This window comes from Microcaecilia unicolor, chromosome 4 (genome assembly GCF_901765095.1).
Source record: "Microcaecilia unicolor chromosome 4, aMicUni1.1, whole genome shotgun sequence".
In the NCBI taxonomy this organism is placed as follows: domain Eukaryota; kingdom Metazoa; phylum Chordata; class Amphibia; order Gymnophiona; family Siphonopidae; genus Microcaecilia; species Microcaecilia unicolor.
Genome location: NC_044034.1, coordinates 113,569,626 through 113,590,919, shown reverse-complemented (window position 1 = coordinate 113,590,919; position 21,294 = coordinate 113,569,626).

Sequence of the window (21,294 nt, the reverse complement as noted above, 5' to 3'; positions counted from 1 at the left end):
ATCTTATTCAAAACATCCAGAATCCGAATAGCAAATTTAGCCATTTTCGAAACAGCAAAAATCTATCTTTTTTTTCAAAAATGGCCACTTGCTAATCTAATCTAATCTCATACTTGAAATTCAGGGCTTTTTTTGAGGAGGTACTTGGGGGGGGGGGGGGGGGTACTGAGTACCGGCACCTTTTCCATTGTCTGCTAAAATTGACCCATGGACCCCAAGTTTTAATGAAAGAGTCAGGCTCTGCACACCAATTCTGCCTTGTCATAGATTCTGTGACTGGTTGCAGAGGGCCTGGCTATTGTGGGGTGGGTCCCTCAGTGATCACCCCGCCCCTGAAGGGTGGCCTAGCATTTGAGTACCGGAACCTTTTTTGCTAGAAAAACGCATTGGCTAAATTCTTCAATGGGTCCAAAGTGGTATACAATAAAATTACTCTAATATACAATTTAATAATCATACTTACAGATGCCAGATATTTTTGTGCTCTGTGAATTTACCTTTATGGTCCATTTTCGAATAAAAATATATCCAAGTGAAAAACACACAAAATCAAGCCATTGGATGTAGGAGGACCCAGCATTCATAGTAGAATGGCCACTCAGACATCCCAGCAGAGCAGTGGGGCACCATAGGGGGCACTGCAGTGGACTTCACCTAAAAGCTCTCAGGTACACATCTCACTGTTGCTCCTTTATATGGTATAGTGAGCCCTCCAAAACCAACCAAAACCTACTATACCTAACTGTATACCTCTATAGTATCCATTATGGCTACAGGTGTCACCCAAATGTGGGTACAATATGTTTTGAAGGGTTTTGGAGGACTCACACTTTCCATCATAATTGTAACAGAGTGGATTATGGGCCTGGGTTCCCTTCTACACAGCACACTGCGCCGACCACTAAGCTATTCCAGGGACCTGCTTGCTGCTCTAATAGGACTGGCTATGGCATTTGAGGCTGTTATAGAGGCTAATATGTATTGTTTCTTTTACATTTTTTGGAAGTGGTGGGAGGGGGTCAGTGACCACTGGGGGAGTATGGGGAGGTCTTTTTTTAATCCTCCATTGGCCATCTGGTCATTTAAGACACTTTTGGGGGCTTAGTCATTTTTAAAACAGGTTTAGCTCAAAACATCTTAGTTTTAATCCTGAAGTTTTTGTTTTGTTCCATAATGGCTAATAAAACATCCAAATCCTGCCCTTAACACACCCCCTTGAGATCCGGACACACTGCAGACGAACTGCATAGAATAACGTGCACCTTGAAAATAAACCCCATGGAGGGGCATAATTGAATGGAGCGCTAAAGTTTTCATTAGGGTGTCCTCGCAGGACGTCCCTGCGAAGAGGCAGGGAAACCTGTATTATCGAAACAAGATGGAGGTCCATCTTTCATTTCGATAATACAGTCGAGGACGCCCAAATCTCAACATTTAGGTCGACCTTAGACATGGTCAAATTAAATGTTGAGATGGTCGTCCCCAGTTTTCGGCCATAATGGAAACTGAGGACGCCCATCTCAAAAATGACCAAATCCAACTCATTTGGTCATGGGAGGAGCCAGCATTCATAGTGCACTGGTTCCCATGACATGCCAGGACACCAACCGGGCACCCTAGGGGGCACTGCAGTGGAGCCCTTCCTTTATCGATCCTTTAGCGATTCAGAAAGGAACGGGCATGCATGAAGGAAATTGCATGCAAATGAGAGGCTCGCTGTTAGCTCATTTGCACACGATTTCCTTCCTAAGGAGGGGAAGCCAGTGCAGGGCAGCCAAGCATTATGCGTGGCTACGCATGCCAAAGACAGCTTCATACACGCAGACAAGCTGCATGTATAATAGCCATCTACAACCTTTAAAAAATACAAGCCCAGGTGAAAATGACCAAGTGCTTGTCAAGGACGTCTTTTTTTTGGAGTATGGGTGAAGGATGTCCAATTGTTAGAGTTATGCCTCTGTCCCTGCAACGGGCAGTTGAGGATGTCCAAAATGTGGATGCTTCTATGAGAAGGATGTCCATGCCTTTGAAACTCCCTTTATTTATTTATTTGGATTTAGGAAGTAGCAGCAATGGAATTTGAACTGACCACCTCTGAATTGCAAGACCAGTGCTCTGACCACTAGGCCACTCCTCCACTCCACTCCCTTGAAATCCGGCTGTCCCTGTGTATGTGTGTGTGTGGGGGGGGGGGAAGAGCAGTTCAAGATGTCCAAAATGTTTGAAAGAAGGACGTCCATGCCTTCGCTATGCCTCTGCTGACACACACACACACACACCTCCCCCCCCAGGGACCTGCATAGTTCTGCGATGGACCTGAGTATGATATTTGAGGCTGGCAAAAAAAAGTGTTTGAAGTTCTATTTTCAGGGTGCGAGGGGGTTAGTCACCACTGGGGGAGTCAGGGGAGCTCATCCCCGATTCCCTCCGGTGGCCATCTGGTCAGTTCAGGCACCTTTTTGAGGCTTGGTCATAACAAAAAATGGACCAAGTAAAGTCGGCCAAGTGCTCGTCAGGGACACCCTTCTTTTATTCATTATCGCTCAAGGACTCCCATCTGTTAGGCATGCCCCAGTCCCACCTTCACCCCCGGGAACTTTGATTGTCCCCGCGACGGGAAGCATTGGGGACAGCCAAAATCGGCTTTCAATTATGCAGATTTGGGCAACCCTGAGAGAGGGACGCCCATCTCCCGATTTGTGTCGAAAGATGGACGCCCTTCTCTTTCAAAAATAAGCCTGATAGTATACTACAGGGTGAGGCAAAAAAAAAAAAAAGGGAAACATCTAGAGTTTGTTTTTTTTTGCTTTCTCAGTAACCTCCTGGAATTTCCATATGAAATTTTACAGCAGGCCTCCCCTCTTTGCCCCTGTGAGCTGTGTAAGAGATTTCAATCTTCCTAGCATGTCTTTGTGATCATGAGCTGTTCTTGGAGCTGATCCCTCCTTAATCTACTGTAATTTCATCAAGATTATTCACCATCTTCCCAAGTCATTCCCCAGGATGTTCCTCAAGACATCACTCATAGTCATCTTTCCAAGTCATCTTCTCAAGACATCTCCCTAAGTCAGCTTACCCTGACATTCCCCATTTATTTTTCTCTGAGTTCTTCCCCTTATTTTCCTTGAGTGTTACAGCTTGCCCTCTCAGCTGGGCTGAGGTTCTGGTCATTTCCTTGCCTCTGAGGTGGCTAGAAGGCCACAATGCTTTTTCAAGCAACTTCAACTGTAAGTTGGATTTTCTTTGTTTATTATGAGTAGTACAATAAATAAGATTTGCTTAAGAATTTTAATTGCAATTAATAAAATGTTTAATCATGATTTATCACATGATTAAAAGACCAATATCTCCCTCTTTCTTGCCCTTAGGTCCAACATCTCTTCTCTTTTCCCTCCCTCACTCCCATTATCCAGAATCTCTCTCTCCTTCCGCTTCACTCCCAGGTCTATTTTCTATTTCTCCCCTTCCTCAGGATCCAGCATCTCTCCCTCTCTCTTCCCTCCATCCCCTCCACCCCAGGTCTATTATCTCACTCTCTGTCTTCTCTCTCTTTCTCTCCCCTCCTTCCTTCTAGGCCCAATATCTCTCCCTCTCTTTTCTCTCCACCCCTTCACTGCCAGCTCTATTATCTCACCCTCTTTCTCCCCTCTCTTCCTTCACTCCTCTCCTCCGGTTCAACATTTCTCCCTCCCTTTGTCCAACATTTTTTCCTCCATCCCCTCCACTCCCCAGGTCTATGATCTGTCTCGCCTTCTTCCCTCCCCCCTCTTGGTCCAACATCTCTCCCTCTTTCTTCTCTCCCTCCTTCCTGTTGTCCAGGACCTCTATCCCCCTCACCTCTATTTCTACTCTACCTCTAGGTCCAACAAAATTTTCCCTCCCATTGTCTAACATCTCTACCTCTCTCTCTTCCTTCTCTCCCCCAGTGTATGGTCCGGCATCTCTCCCTCCACTCCCCTCCCTCACTTGCAGTTTGACATCTCCCCCTCTCAATCCTCCTCCCCCCCTTACAGGTCTACCTTAAAACCAGTGTTCTATGAGTCACTGGCAGTAGCTGCAATTCATGTATACTGATTGCGGCCTGCTCTGGAGCTTCCCTTCTGAACAGTCCTGCCCCCTCAGATGCAACTTTCCATTTCTGCATAGGCAGAACAGGTCAGTTAGAAAGCTTTGGAGCAGGCTGCCACTGTGGTTACCCATAGAAGACCAATTTTAAGGTAGATATGGGGTAGGGGTATTGAGAGAGGGGAAATGTCAAATTACAAGCAGGGGGAATGGAGTGGAGGGAGAGATATCAGATCGCTCTGTGGATGAGAGTGGAAGAGAGGGAGAGATTGTGGGAGGAGACAGAAGGGAGACACTGCAGTGGGATTCATTTTATTAACCACAATTATTTTTTATAATTGTAACTAATAAATAATGCCTAAATTGATGAGTTATCACTGATTAACTAGCAGCCCCAATAAAGACAGCAAATGTAAATGATCAAAACTAACATATTTCAGTTACTTAACTGAAAATAAAATTGTTTTCCTACCTTTGATGTCTAGTGATTTTATTTTGTTACCAGTCTCTTTCTCTTTCCTCTCTCTTCAGCTCTTCTCCATTCATGTGCATCATCTTCTCCCTCTCTCTTCTCTTCCACTCCCCTTCCATCCCCTCCATGTATACTTCCTCCTCCTCCTCTTTCCCTCTATCAATGTGCAATATCTCTCTCCTCTCTTCCCTCCTCTTACTTCACTTCTATCCATGTGCAGTCTCTCTTCCCTCTTCTCTTTAACACCATCTATGTGCATTTCCTTCCTTCTCTCTATACCGCCATCAATATATATTTCCTCCATCTCTCTTTCTTTTTCCTCCTCCATCCATGTAAGAATTTCCTTCCACTTCTTCCCCTCCTCCTTCTATGTGCAGTTATCTTATTTCTCTTTCCTTTTCTTCACCCCATCCTTGTGCAGTCTCTCCTCCCTCTTTTCTTTACCTCCATTATGTGAAGTATCTCTCTGCTGTCTTCCCTTTCCCTCCATCTATGTGCAGCCTTTCCTCTAACTTTTTCCTTCCCCTCCTCTCCCCTCCCCTCCATTCATGTACATCTCCCTAGTTACTTTCTTACATTCTCTATTTCCAGCATCTTTCCCCCTCTCTTACATAGTAACATGCATAGTAGGTGACGGCAGAAAAAGACCTGTACGGTACATCCAGTCTGCCCAACAGATAAACTCATATGTGCTACTCTATATGTAGACCTGACCTTGATTTATATCTGTCATTTCCAGGGCACAGACCGCAGAAGTCTGCCCAGCACTAGCCCCGCCTCCCAACCACTAGTCCCTCCTCCAACCACTGGTGCTGCCACCCAATCTCTGCCAAGCTTCTGATGATCCATTTCTTCTGAACAGGATTCCTTTATGTTTATCCCACACATTTTTGAATTCTGTTACCATTTTCATCTCCACCACCTCCCTCGGGAAGGCATTCCAAGTATCTCCCCCCCAGAAATCTCTTTCCCTGTGGGTCTAACATCACTCTCCTTATCTTTCCCGTTCATGGGTATGGCATCTCTCCATATCTCCCTCTCCATCCCCTCAAGGTCATCTAATCACTTGCATTTCTTCATCGGCAGTTATTAAGCCAGGGTACATGCCAGCCCTGGTGACCTTCCTTCTGTCTCATCCTGCTCACAGGATGTTCCAACAGAAGGTAGGTCCCCAGAGCCAAGCTTAACCACTGTTAGTGAAGATACTGTATACAAGTGTTTGGATCACTGCAGGAGAAGGAAGAGTGAGGTAGAGAGAGATGCCTGACCTGCAGGAGGGGAGGGAAAGGAAGGGAAGCAAGAAAGAGAGAGAGGCCCAACCTTAAGAACAAGACTTCCCAGTGGCAAAAACAAAACAAAACACAACAACAGCGATAAACAATGTCCTGAGGGCTTTGTACTGAATAATTCTGTCATTTGCAAAGAAACACATGCAGGGGACACTGAATACAAGCGAGAGAAGATTTTGTCATTAGATGGGACTTTGGTGAAACTTTTGGTATCAACACTAACCCCCCTGTTTACAAAGCCATGCTAGAGGCTGTTGGTGTGGTAATGTTGACAAAGCTCATTCACTTTTATGGATTTTTCCTCCAGGAACCTTTGAACCCTGCTATGTTACTAAAGAAGAAAACCAGAAACAGCAGAAACTAAACAAACTGTCCAATTTTCAGTCTGAGGTGGTTGTTCCCTGCTTTCCTGCATGATGAAAAATAAACATATGTCTTTATACCTATGAGAAGTCCCAAAAGTCCTTTTTTTAAGCTTATTTTATATGGCCCTATGTACCTTCATAAAATAGGTATCGAGAACCAGCACAAATGCCGATACACACATTTACATCTGCTCTGAAGTTGGTGCAAATGTATATGTATGTTTTATGCGTATATACATGTATGTGATCAAAATATGCATGTACATTGAAACTCCACTTCTCCTCTGCCCAAGCCATGCCTCTGGGAATGTCTACATGGGAATACTTTTACATGCAAATGTGGTTGTAGAATTGTATAAAAGCTCTTTCCTGCTTGTAAAGCGGCCCCCATGGGCTCTGCATATTTAAAATGTATTGGCCTTTATTATTTAAAAAAAAATGATTTTGCTCAATAATGCTTATTTTCTAATCAGTAGTTTTAGTAAGATATATAATTGTAGATATGGAAAAGTGTTTCATAGCTAGAGTGTCACCTTGGGCATCCCTAGGGAGTCAGAAATGCATAGCTTAGCTGTTACAGTTCTCACTCCCAACTATGTGATTTCTACAGATTTAAAGGTGGTAATTAGCTAAGAGGAAGGTAAAAACCATTATTACCAGCTTAAATTTAGTAAACTAGAAAGCTGTTCCCAATTATCTCCTTTTTTTTTTTTTGGGTTGTGTAATCTCTGTAGATTCCTATACATCTGCACTATGATTGACTGTCTGCTAAGTGAGACATCATGGAACCAGATAGACCATACAGGACTAGTAGTTCATCAGTATAGCACCCCCACTGGGAAGTGACACATGGCGTGGAGAATGGAAAAGGTGTGTGGCAATGGGTAATAAAATTGGGCTTGAGGGAGAAATTACAATACATTAGCACTATTTCAGCAGTTATTTTACTTTGAAAATAAATGAGTGAAAACCACAATCGTATAAAGAATCAGAATAACAGAAAATCAGCTTGCTAAAATCTGTTCAGACACATGAGTCCAAAACCCAAATACAGTTACACCATCAGCCACAGGTATCAACCATATAAATACTTTTTTTTAATTAACATTTTTGAAAAGTTGCTACATAGGTTGTAAAGTGATAAAACATTGATATCATTCACAAAGCCCATACTTCAGTAAAACTCTATCATTTAATATTGATAACTGATAAGCATTTAGGGGTCAGTCTATGAAGAGGGTATCAATATTTAGGCACTCATAAATGACCAGAATTCCCCTAAATACATACATTATTATTATTATTATTATTAGCATTTGTATAGCGCTACCAGACGCAAGCAGTGCTGAACACCTGATACAAAGAGACAGTACCTGCTCAAAAGAGCTTACAATCTAAATAATACAGACAGACAAGACAGTTACGGGTGAGGGAAGTAATGGGTGAGAAGGAAGGAAGGGACAAGGGGAGGGCAATTGAGTAGTGGCTAGGAGCTAAAAAGCAGCAGTGAAAAGGTGGGTTTTCAGCATAGATTTGAAAACAGAGATGGAGCTAGACGTATAGGTCCAGGAAGTCTATTCCAGGCATAAGGTGCCGCGAGAGAAAAGGAGTGAAGCCTGGAGTTAGAAGTGGAGGAGAAGGGGGATGAGAAGAAAGATTTGTCCAGTGAGCGAAGTTCACCGGGAGAAATGTAGGGAGAGATGAGAGTGGAGAGGTAATGGGGGGCTGCAGAGTGGATGCATTTAAAGGTCAGTACGAGAAGTTTAAACTGAATGCGGAAGCAGACAGGGAGCCAGTGAAGTGACTTGAGGAGTGGGCTAGTGTGGGTATAACGATTCTGGCGGAAAATAAGTTGTGCAGCAGAATTTTGGACTGATTGGAGAGGAGAGAGATGACTGAGCGGAAGGCCAGTGAGAAGTAAATTGCAATAGTCCAAGCGAGAGGTGACAAGGGTGTGGATAAGGGTTCTGGTAGCGTATTCAGAAAAGAAGGGGCGAATTTTGCTAATGTTGTAGATAAAGAAACGACAGGTTATGGTGATCTGTTGAATATGTGCAGAGAAGGAGAGAGAGGAATCAAAGATAACTCCAAGGTTACGAGCCCAGGAGACAGGAAGGATGTGAGAGCCATTAACAGAGATAGAGAAGGGGGGAAGAGGGGAGGTGGGTTTAGGGGGAAAAATGCAAATATTTCAGCTACATGCTATTTCTATAAGATGACTTTTCAATTCAATGGTGCATAGTTTTCATGGGCAGGGTGCACATTTGCACACGTAGATTATAGAATATTAATCTATGAGTGCTTGTTTATGATTTTGGTGCAATCATTTATATTAGCTTTATGACTGGTGTTAAGTGATTGTACCTTGATTCTAGGCACATTTTTGGCATGATACAATGATATTTTATAAAGAAAAGTACATGCATATTTTTAATAGAATAAGCTATGAATAGGTGTGTTGTATACATCTAAATTTATTTCTGCTACTAATCATTTCTATAGTGATACTAATATACACAGCACTGTGCACATTATATGCAGGCACACAGCTCTCAATCTAGGTTTTTGTTCTTGGGGTAATGGAGGGTTAAGGGACTTGCCCAGTGTCACAGGGAGCTGCAGTGGGAACTGAACCCAGGTTGCCAGGATTGAGTCCTGTTGCACTGACCATGGGGCCACTCCTCCACTCCAGTCCCCCTTGATAGAATTGCCCTCTATAGGTGTAATTCTGAAAAGGCTGTCAGAATTAAGGCACTAGGATGCTGCATGCTGAATATACATTCTATATGAGCATAGCATACTATCCTAAATCAGCATTTACCCACTAACATTTAGGCAGTGCTGCTTATATTATTCATGGCTGGTGTAAATAGCCACGACTAAATGTTGCAGTTCCTCATGTAACTGACAGTATTCTAGTATCATGGCATGTAAGTGTTATGCATATCCCTCCCACGTGAATGCCCCTTTGCAGTTATGCGCTATAGGTTTAGTGTGTGAAGTTTCTAGAATAGTGACTAAGGGGTCCTTTTACTAAAGGGTTGCCGCGTGGCAACCTGGAACTACCACTGGCCCAACATAGCTGCCGGTGGTAGTTCTGCCTCGAACATGCGCATTTCCGGTGCTACAGAAAATAATTCCATAATTTCTAGCATGGCACTAACCTGGCAGTAATTGGGCAGTGCCATGAGCTGCCCGGTTACTGCCAGGTTAGTGCGGGAACCCTTATCGCTACCCCTCAATGGGTGGCAGTAAATGCTCCTCACCCCCCCCCCTCCCGCATGACCACTTGGTAAGAATAATCTTACAGCATGGCCATGTCTTTTTTAGGGGCTTTTACTTTTTTAATTATCTCCCCAATCCTCTTTCTGCCCCCCCTCGGGCCTACCTGATAGGCCTGGTGGTCCTAGAGGGGCTGATGGGGGCAGGAACTGCAGCCTCACAGTATTACACAAGTACCTCCTCAGGGAGGCTGATTGAAAGATGACTGCTATGCTAACTAAAAGAAGGTTAATGTCTGATGCAACTTCACTGTAATCATTAAAATGTCTGCAAAAAACAGTATACATTTTTAAAAATAAAAAGTATATAAATATATAGAGAGTGGAATGGGGAAAACATGTTCGATTCTCAACTCAGCTGATGACTTTACATCACTTTGGGATGAGGTGAACAGAGGCTAAATGCAATTGGAAGGCAGTTTGAAAGAACCATCTGATACAGAACTAACCAATTTGTATCAATGTTCAGTACTGTCCACCAGCTGACGCTCAGTAATATCACTGGAAAATAAAACAGAAACTCTTTATTGGTCCATGATGAGATCAGACCTTGAGTACAGTGTGGTTCTGCTTGCCCTATTTAAATAAAGCTACATTGGGATTAGCAAATGTACAGGAGAGCTTACAGTCATAAAGGAGAATTCTATAACTGTGTGTGTGTAGTTACACATGCCATATCTGTGTAAATACAGACAGGGGCTTAGCCAGACTTTGGCTGGGGGGGGAGGGGGTCCAGAGCCTGAGGTGAGGGGGCACATTTTAACCCCCCCCCCCTCGGCGCTGCCGCCACTGCCACCACTTTTGACCCTCACCCCTTGCACCGCTGCCCCTCCCCTTTTGACCCCCCTTCCCCCCGCCACCGTCAGGTACCTGTGCTGGCAGGGGTCTCCAACCCCCGCCAGCCAAAGCCCTCTTCAGCACCAGTCTCCAGGCCGGCACGTTGCTGATCTGGAAGGATTCTGTTTCTGTGTCCTCCTGGCGTCCTGCATGTTGCTACATTCCTACGTGCAGGCTGCACATAGGAATGTGCAGGACGTCAGGACGACTCACACAGAAACAGAATCCTTCCAGATCAGCAACGTACCGGCCCGGAGACTGGCGCTACAGGATCCCCACCAGCACAGGTACCTGATGGCAGCGGGGGGGGGGGGGGGAGGGTTGGCGGCGGCGGGAAGGGGGGTCAAAAGGGTTGGCAGTGTGGGGGGGCAGGGCCAAATCTGGGGGGGTCCATGTCCCCTTGGCCCCACGTAGCTACGCCACTGGTACAGAGAAAATTATCAGCATGTAAATTTTGGTCCTGCCTATGCTCCCTCCTTGTGAATACTCCCTTGTATTTACATGCTAAGCAGGTTGCATATGTTTACATACCTGCTAAGTATTAGTGTTCTATAAATTTGCATGAATACATGTATTATGTTGTAGAATGAAGAATGTGGATGCATTTAATTCCACTTATTGATGTGACATTAAGTAATCTGCGTTATCTCCCACAGCAATTGTTAAGCAGCGAAAGAGAAGAGGGAAACCAAAGTCCACAATACAAAACAACAGAAAAAAACAGCACCAAGGGCCTTCAGAGCTGGGATAGCAAGTGAATCTTTATTGAAACACCCAATAACGATTTACTTGCTATCCCAGCTCTGAAGGTCCTTTGTACTGCCTTTTCTGTCGTCTACAAGAAAAGTTAACCCGTGGTAAGTTATTATACATTAACTACAGACCACAATCCATGCCTCTTCACCACCATTCTCTGCCATTTTCCATGCTATACAGCTAACACATGAATTAGAATGCACTGTCAAGCTGTGGTGTTAACTCTCTCATTCTATATAGTGCTCCAAAACATAGGCACAAATTTTGTGCATAACTTTCATGTTACAATTGCAGTTAATTACCAAAATAGGGATGAAATGGCAGGTATGCACACAAGTACACTTAGGTGCTATTCTGTTCCTTTGCACCTAAGTGTTTTAGCACATATCTGCAAGAAGGTCATTCACCTGGAAGGGCATGGGCATGTAACCAAACAACAATTTATAGAATTGCGTATGCAAGATGTCACATTTGGGTGCATGCATTTACGCCTGCTATTGGCGTGGTGTAAGTGGTGCAACTAAATTTTGGCATATAATTGCTGACTTACCCTAGTATTCTATGACAGATTTGGTGTCATCTTTGACTCTTCTCTCTCCTTCTCTGCTCATATCCAGCAGATCGCCAAGACCTGTCGTTTCTTTCTTTACAACATCCGTAAAATCCGCCCCTTTCTTTCCGAGCACTCTACCAAAACCCTCATCCACACCCTTGTCGCCTCTTGTTTAGACTACTGCAATCTGCTTCTTGCTGGCCTCCCACTTAGTCCCCTCTTCCCTCTCCAATCAGTTCAAAACTCTGCTGCCCGTCTCATCTTCCGCCAGGGTCACTTTACTCATACTACCCCTCTCCTCAAGTCGCTTCACTGGCTCCCTATCCGTTTTCGCATCCTGTTCAAACTTCTTTTACTAACCTATAAATGTACTCACTCTGCTGCTCCCCAGTATCTCTCCACACTCGTCCTTCCCTACACCCCTTCCCATGCACTCTGCTCCATGGATAAATCCTTCTTATCTGTTCCCTTCTCCACTACTGCCAACTCCATACTTCACGCCTTCTGTCTCGCTGCACCCTACGCCTGGAATAAACTTCCTGAGCCCCTACGTCTTGCCTCATCCTTGGCCACCTTTAAATCTAGACTGAAAGCCCACCTCTTTAACATTACTTTTGACTCGTAACCACTTGTAACCACTTGTAACCTCCTCTCTTCCTTCCTGTACACATTAATTGATTTGATTTGCTTACTTTATTTTTTGTCTTATTGTATTGTAAGCTCTTTGAGCAGGGACTGTCTTTCTTCTATGTTTGTGCAGTGCTGCGTACGCCTTGTAGCGCTATAGAAATGCTAAATAGTAGTAGTAGTAGTAGTAGTAGTAGTAGTGTGCAAATATGCCACTACAGAACACTAGCTTAGCACTCAGATTTCTGCAGTGCGTTTCTTCTAGCAAAAAAAGGTGCCTGTACTCAAATGCTAGGCCGCCCTTCAGGGGTGGGGTGATCACTGAGGGACTCACCCCACAACAGCCAGGCTCCCTACAACCAATCACAGAATCTATGACAAGGCAGAATTGATATGTAGAGCCTGAGCTCTTTCATTAAAATTTGGGGTCCATGGGTCAATTTTAGCAGATAATGGAAAAGGTGCCGGTACTCAGAACCCCCAAGTACCCCCTCAAAAAAAGCCCTGGATTTCTGGCATCTAACTTTTAGCACCCTTTATAGAACTGCACTCTAACCCCGGGATTCTATATATCGTGCCGAGATTTCTATGCAATGAGCATAACTTAATTAGTTAACAAGCTAATCAGCGCTGATAATTGGATGTTAACAAGCAATTATTAGCACTAATTAGCATTAATTAGAACTTACGCTTATAACTTGCTAAGCATATTCTGTAACATGCTGCACATAAATTCTAAGTCGCATAGTTGAAAAGTGGGCATGGTTATGGGCAAAGAATGGGCAGGTCATGGGTGTTTCTAAAATCTATACACATCGTTATAGAATACAACCGCTCCATGCCTAATTTAGGTGTTGGGATTTACACCAGGTTTTAGTTGACGTGATTGACCATTATTAAATTTAGTCACGTGCACCAGTGCTTGATGTATTTTATAAAGTATGCCTAAATTAAAGCGTACTTTATAGAATATAATTCAACTTCCATGGGGAAATCTCAACATGATATACAGAACCTAGTCCTAGCTGCTTAATGTATTTTAATAAAATGATCCTATAGTACAAAATGGCACTTTCACTCTGCTTAGTAAGGTTCATAGGGTTGTAACTGTCATTCCTTATAGTTACCTGCCATATCTTCTTAAAAGAGCAATAAGATTTTTCACTCCTCTTTTGAGTTGAAGTGGTCAATGATTGGTTTCTATCCTCTTTCCATTTAGAAATTCTCTGTATAGTTCCCACTCCATCATAGTTTTTGTCTCCATTTTCTCTGGGAAGGCATTCCAGGAGCCCAACACTGATATATGAGTATATTGTCTATACATACCTCAATGACTGGGTCATATGGAGCAAGTAACTTTACACCCACCCTCCTTAATAGATTACATCATGTCATTAGACCCTATTTTTAACTTGCAATGTTTCTGATTTCACTCTCCAATCTCTATGAGTATGTTCTCAGTCGCAAGACAAATCTGGTGGAAGGAAAGCTAGAACCATTTGCTAAGCAGTATTTGGAAAGCAATTTCTTTCATTCCCTACAACAAAATAGTTTATGAAATTTAGCCTTACCTGTTAATTCTTTTCCTTGAGTCCTGCCTGTCAGACTGGTCTAGCAGGGTGGTAAAGAAATGATAATGGTCTGTGATTTTTAAAATGAGTTCAGTCAAAGAGAGAAAGAATGAAACAAACAAACACATACACACACACACAAACTGTAATGAACAATAATGTCAGAAGAGTAAACTGCACATTTTCTTTCCTCCTCAAAACTACCTGTTCTTCTGATCCTATTCCCATCAATCTACTTAGCACTATCTCTCCTACTATCATCCCTTCTAGCCGTCATATCCTCAATCTTTCATTTTCGACTGCGACTATTCCTGATATCTTCAAACATGCACCACTCCTAAAAAAAACCTTCATTAGATCCTAAATGTCCTTCAATCTATTGCCCCATCTCCCTCATCCCTTTCCTATCCAAGATACTTGATTGTGCTGTTCACCTCCATTGTTTTGACTTTCTTTCATCTCAAGTTATTCTTGATCCACTTCAATCTGGCTTTCGCCCTCTTAATTCAGCTGAAACAGCGCTTGCTAAAGACTCCAATTAGCTGTTCCTGGCCAGATCCAAAGGTTTGTATTCTATCCTCATCCTTCTCAGTCTATCTGATGCTTTTGACACTGTTGGTCACCGCCTACTCCTTGATACTCTGTCCTCACTTGGATTTCAGGGCTCTGTTCTTTCCTGGTTTTCTTCTTCTCTCTCCCATCACACTTTTTAGTGTGTACTCTGGTGGATCCTCCTCAACTTCTATCCCACTATCAGTTGGTTTACCTCAGGGTTCTGTCTTGGGACCTCTTCTTTTCTCCATCTATACTTCTTCCCTTGGTGCTCTGATTTCATCCCATGATTTTCAGTATCACCTTTATGCTGAAGACTACCAGATCTACCTCTCCACACCAGAAATTTCAGCAGGAATCCAGGCTCAAGTATCAGCCTGCCTGTCTGACACTGCTGCCTGGATGTCTCACCACCATCTGAAACTAAACATGACCAAGACTGAGAGCTTCTTATCTTTCCCTCTAAACCAACCTCTCCTCTTCTCCCATTCTCTATCTCTGTGGATAACACTCTGATCCTCCCTGTCTCATCAGCTCGTAACCTTGGGGTCATCTTCGACTCCTCTCTCTCTCTTTCTCTGCACATATTCAACTGAATGCTAAAACCTGTCGTTTCTTTCTCTATAATATCAAGATTCATCCTTTCATTTCTGAGCTCACTACCAAAACCCTTACACACTCTAATCACTTCTCACTTGACGTTACAACGTGCTGCGACGTCAGACTCCATCCAACTGGATCTAAAGATGCATGCAGCTTTCACAGCGCGCTGCACGACGAGGATGAAAAAGTTAAAGATCGCGGCTGGGCTGGCGGGGGGTTGGGGTCCCCCGCCAGCTGAAGCAATATTTTAAAAAGCCGGAGGAAGCGGACCTCGGGGGTAGGTGATGGCGGTAGGCGGGGGAGGGAGGGAGTGTTGACGGTGGTGGTGGGGGGCTATAATGTGCCCCCTCACTCTAGCCACTGCCCCCCCTACCGCCGAACCTCAGATACCCCCCTGAGTAGTAGTAGTAAGATAAATGAAGCCCATCCAAGAACTGCCCCAATGCATTTCTATGGAAGAAGCAGTTCAAACAGCTATAATATACCTACACCGATTCACTGTAACATTGGGATTAAGGATTTGCACCTTTCAAACTTTGCCTCTCTTCTCTCTTGATCACTGACACATAAAAAACATACATACACATATCAACACACAAAACACACATACACAGACACACAGAAATAGGTTCACATGTATCCACCAACTCCCCCCCCCCTAACACGCACATGCATGTACATAGAGGGGAAAAAAAGCATGCTCTGTATGCTTTCCCACTTTTTTTTCTTTATCAACAGATCTGACATCTGGATTTATCATATTCAGCATTACAATTGATTTCCTTCTAAATAAGAATATTTAATTATACTGCTTACATTATAGCAAAAATAAAAAAAACCTCTCCATACAGTTTCATGTTCTGTATAGAAGGCTATCATGCAGCGGTATGGTTGGATTTAGAGAGAGAGAAATTTCAAAAATTAGGCATTAAAGACCATGCTTAAAAAGATACAATTAATTGAGATTATGAGCGGTAACAACGTTCAGGGTGCAAACATATTGTTATATGACTTTAGACAAACTACTGGCAAAAGGCATTGTCTTAGAAATTACTTTTAATTAATTATCAGGGTTACAAAAACATACAGAATGCAGCACATTCATCCCTTTGCCCCTGCTTAACCACCTTTACATTATCAAAGCTATAATTTTTCTCTTGTGTTAGGCTAGATCTCCCTATGGAGTGACTCTAAATCTTTACTCTCCTATAAATATGAGCCCATAAATCTGTGATTTATTGCAATTTAGCTCCTTTCTTAGTGGAAGTGGTTTACGGTGCAGTGAAAACTCATTAATCTCATTCGCAGCTCTAGTATAAACATAACCTTTACAATATATAACAGAACAAATTATGTGTGAGTATGATTTACTGGTCCTATTTTGGAAAAAGAACAACCTGAAAACTTGTTTTACCACTTTCAGTTTTAGAGTGCATTGACAGGGCTGTTGAATTAATAAGAGCATGCCAAAAATAAATCGTATGCACACATACGTGGAGGCTTGTATGCATAAGCTGTCTGTACATTTGTAGCAGTGGACAAATATTACAGTCCTGCTATGTGAATACTGTAATACACACCTAATATAAAGCTGCATAATGATCTAATGAATTAGGATGGCCATTTTCAATGTAACATTCAAATGTCAAGATAAACATTTAATGGAAAACATTTAAAAACTGAAGTCCATAATGGAAGAAAAAAAACTGAACTTTTCCAATATTCAAAAATATATACACAAAAAAATTTTTTTTTGAAAGAGAACATACCGAAAACCTCATTGATGTGTGGAGATACACATTTATTCTAATCAAAAATATACTATGCAAAATGAGCAATGGTGGTACTGGTCCCTGCACTGAGAAAATGTCTGTGATAACAGCAGAATTTTATTTATTTAGGTTTTACTCACACTTTTTTCAGTAGTAGCTCAAGGTGAGTTACATTCAGGTACACTGGGTATTTCCCTGTTGGGCTCACAGTTTGGGTTTGTACATGAGGCAGTGGAGGTTAAATGACTTGCCCAAGATCACAAGAAGCAGCAGTGGGAATTGATCTGAGAACCTCTGGATAACAAGACTTGTGCTCCAACCACTCATGGCTATGCTCTCTTTTCAACTATCAGGTGAATTTTCAAACGAGGGCGCCCATCTTCCGACACAAATCGGGAGATGGGCGTCCTTCTTGCAAGGGTGCCCAGTTGGTGTCCTGGCATGTCAGGGGGACCAGTGCACTATGAATGCTGGCTCCTTCCACGACCAAATGGCTTGGATTTGGTCGTTTTTTGAGATGGGCGTCCTTGGTTTCCATTATTGCCGAAAACTGGGGACGACCATCTCAAAAATGACCTAAGGATGACCATCTCTAAGGTCGACCTAAATTTCATGATTTGGGCGTCCCCGACTATATTATCAAAACAAAAGATGGACGTCCACCTTGTTTCGATAATATGGGTTGCCCCGCCCCTTTATGGGGCCATCGTGAGAGGACGCCCTCATGAAAACGTGGGCATCCTGTTTGATTATGCCCCTCCACGTGACTTAGAATGTAGGTGCACTACATTATTGAATACATTTAATTAGTTGTGCATGTAAATTTCAATTAATGCCAATTACTGCTAATAATTGCTTGTTAACATCCAATTAACAGCACTGATTAGCTAGTTAAGCAATGAAGTTATGTGCATTGTCATAGAATACATGTCGATTTCCATGTGGAAATTGAGGTGCCATATACAGAATCCCAGGGATAGTGCACATACACGTGTAAGTGCCACTTTTCTGTGCATTTATATGCACAAGGGAGCAGATTCAATAAATGGTGTTCAGATTTAGGCACCAGGAGAAATCCATGCTAGCTCTATTCCATAAAGGGTGCTCTGGGCTGAGCGCCTTTTGTAGCATAGCGCTTAGCCTGGACTCCTGTGCCCAACTTTGTATGCAAGGACTTACACCTGCTGAAACCTAGTGTAAATCCTGGCATCAAGTTGGGCACATAACTCCAGTAATATAAAATTTTGGGAACACCCCTGACCTTCCAATGGCCATGCCCCTTTTGGGTTATGTGTCAGACAATTTTGGTGCATTGTGTTACAGAACTGCACATAGGCAGATGCCTGAGTAAATCTAAATGAGTGACAATTAACATTAATAATTGATAATTGACACCTTGTTATCTCATTAATTTGTACATGCATCTGCCCTGCACACCCAAATTTGGGGGCCCACCTTTGGGTGATCTATAGAGAATCCAGGGAAAAGTGCTTAATAGCACGTTCCCAGTTATAGAGGTTTTTTTTTTGTTGTAAATTTGTACCTAAGACAATGGAGAGTATGCTGTTCAAGATCACAAAGCACATGAGTGGTGTTTGAACTCTGGTTTCTGTGATTCCCAGTCTGCTGTTCTAATCATTAAGCTTCACCAACGCAGAGCATACATTTTGCAAAAGAAAAAAAAAACTTTCATGATTGAAAACAGCCCTTTTCTTTATGAAATTTGGAGTTTTACTATTTGACTATCAAAAACTCAAAATACGTCTACTAAATTTGAACGCACATAAATTTTAAAATTTATAAAGTAGAGATTGGGGCTGGCTACAGTATTCTGTACTATAGCATAGGAGAACTGGATTTAGATCCCTTCCCAATGGGACAAATTGAGATTGGTTGTGCCAAGGAAACTGTATATACAAGCACAAGGAGAGAGGAAAGGCAGACATTCCAACAATGGTGGCCCCCACAGGCCAACCAGCGGTGCCAAGGTTTACTCAGAGAAGGCACCCATTTAACCCTGTGGCTAGAAAGGGTCACCAGTGCTGCTTGGGCATAAGGTTAGCACAGACTACTGACGATAGAGATTATAAAAAATCAACAACAACAACAACAAACCCTAAAATTAAGTGAGTTGCTGCAAGCAATATAATATATGCTTTCTTGCTTTATGAAAATGCATCTAGGCAAGAAAAAAATATTATGCAAATAAATATGGTGTAAAATGCCTTCATAAGCCTTTGAAGTTTTGAAGTTCTCGTACTGTGAAAATCCATAACAAATCACTAAACTCCAGGTGGGGCGTTATGCCAGTTTGATCATTCTGCAAGTCTGGTCCTTCTGTATCTGAGACGACAGGAAGACAGTTGGCTTTCAGCTCTGGGGACTTGCTTTTAAATCACTTGAAAGTAAAAGTAAATGGCTCAAGATAATGCAGATTACTCACGGAGGCTATTTGATATGGCATAGCTCTTTTCCACCTAGATTTATGTCATGTATCATTCCAGGGCAATTATATGCAATTCTCAAAGCCCTGTCACATGCAAATTTATTTTGATAAGGAACATCACTCACAGAAGCTGAGCAGCAATGATACATTGACCCGTGATATACCAATGCCCCCTAACTATTGCGTTTGGCTCACAAAATGGAAGCACTATGTACACCTGAGGGCTTCATATGCTAACAAAAATACAGTATATATTTAGAATTTTGTAGACTCATCTTTCCATCTTTATCAAACTGGCACATTAACCAGCTGGGAGGTTACTGGAGAAATCAGATGAGACTATTTGACAGCTGTCCTATGCTGAACAGGGCAGCTGTGCATCTATCTGCAGTCTCTCTTCACACAGAATGGATGGGAGCCTGCATTTAAATCTTGTTTGTTTTTAATGCTGTATTAATGTACACAGCTAATAAGAGTTCATTACCTCATTCCCCCATCTGCCTGATTATGTTAACCATTTCCTTCAATTTTTCTTCCCTTGTAGCACTGAATGGTTGATTTGACTTCAGGGAAACTAACACTGTATTCTTTAATCCCCTCCATCTTGCCACCCTCACAATGATGGGGGAGGAGTGAATGAAGCGGTATAGTGTTCATGCAGGCCTATTTCTTTATTCCTTTTTGCTATTCTTGGCATGTCTCTTCAAGCCGTACGTTACTCCAAAAAGTCTGCAACCAGGTTCCCTGCTGAGATGATGGCCACTTCTGACTAGATCCAATCTTCTTGCAAGCAAATGAACTAAAGACACAGAGGCCCAATTATTAAGTGTTAGCATAATTGTAATTATAGGATGAGTGCTTCATTCTATTACATCTGTTGAGACTTTAATGCATCCTGGTAATGCGCCTTATTAATAAGCTGTACAGAACTGCTGACTTGACAATTTTCTGAATCACATTTGCGTTAACAAAAGAGGTTATGCAAATTAATTTCACTACAGGAGCCCTACTGGGTTAGTTAGTATCATTCACAAGTTTATTATGGTAATAAAACAACATGAGACAATAATGCCAGGAACGGAAATAAATATTCTAATGATGCTTCATGTTGTTCGAAAGCATTATAGTGAAATGGTAAAAAAAAAAGTGATGCGTTTCAGACAATCACATTTGGCAGATGTCACATCACTGAGTAAAAATGTGTGGAAATATCTAACCATCTAAAAAATAATTTTGCCTCTTAACAGTAGGTAGACAGTTATTGAGTTTTTAACTATTTTTGATGTTTCATAAATCTTTCCTGAACACACAGCATTACTGTCAATGGCAATTGGTGGATTGAATATTTCTTTATGCTAATTTAACAATTAGTCAAGCTACTTCCCTATAGCAAGAATCCCTGCATGATTAATAGTGAATATCTATAAATTTCTTTAAAAAGGGATGTATTTTATTTTAGTTTATCCTTAATTTTTTTTACACTTCCTCATAACCAACGAGAGAAGGAAAAATTTTAGACCTAGTCCTTAGTGGACCGCATGATCTGGAGTGGGAGGTAATGGTGCTGGGGCCGCTTGATAACACTGATCATAATATGATCGGATTTGATATTAGCTATGAAGTAAGTACACGTAGGAAATCAAATACGTTAGCGTTTAACTTTAAAAAAGGAGACTATGATAAAATGAGATGAACGGTGAAAAGAAAACTTAGTGGAGCGACTGCGAGGGTCAAAAATTTACATCAGGCGTGGATGCTGTTCAAAAACACCACCCTGGAAGCCCAGGCCAAATATATTCCGCGTATTAAAAAAGGAGGATGGAAGACCAAATGACAGTCGGCGTGATTAAATAGTGAGGTGAAGGAAGCTATTAGAGCTAAAAGAAAATCCTTCAGAAAATGGAAGAAGGAACCGACTGAAAATAATAAGAAATGGCACAAGGAATGTCAAGTCAAATGCAAAGCGCTGATAAGGAAAGCTAAGAGGGATCTCGAAAAAAAGATTGCGTTGGAGGCAAAAACACATAGTAAAATTTTTTTTAGGTATATTAAAAACAGGAAGCCGGCAAAAGAATCGGTTGGACCGCTAGATGACCGAGGAGTAA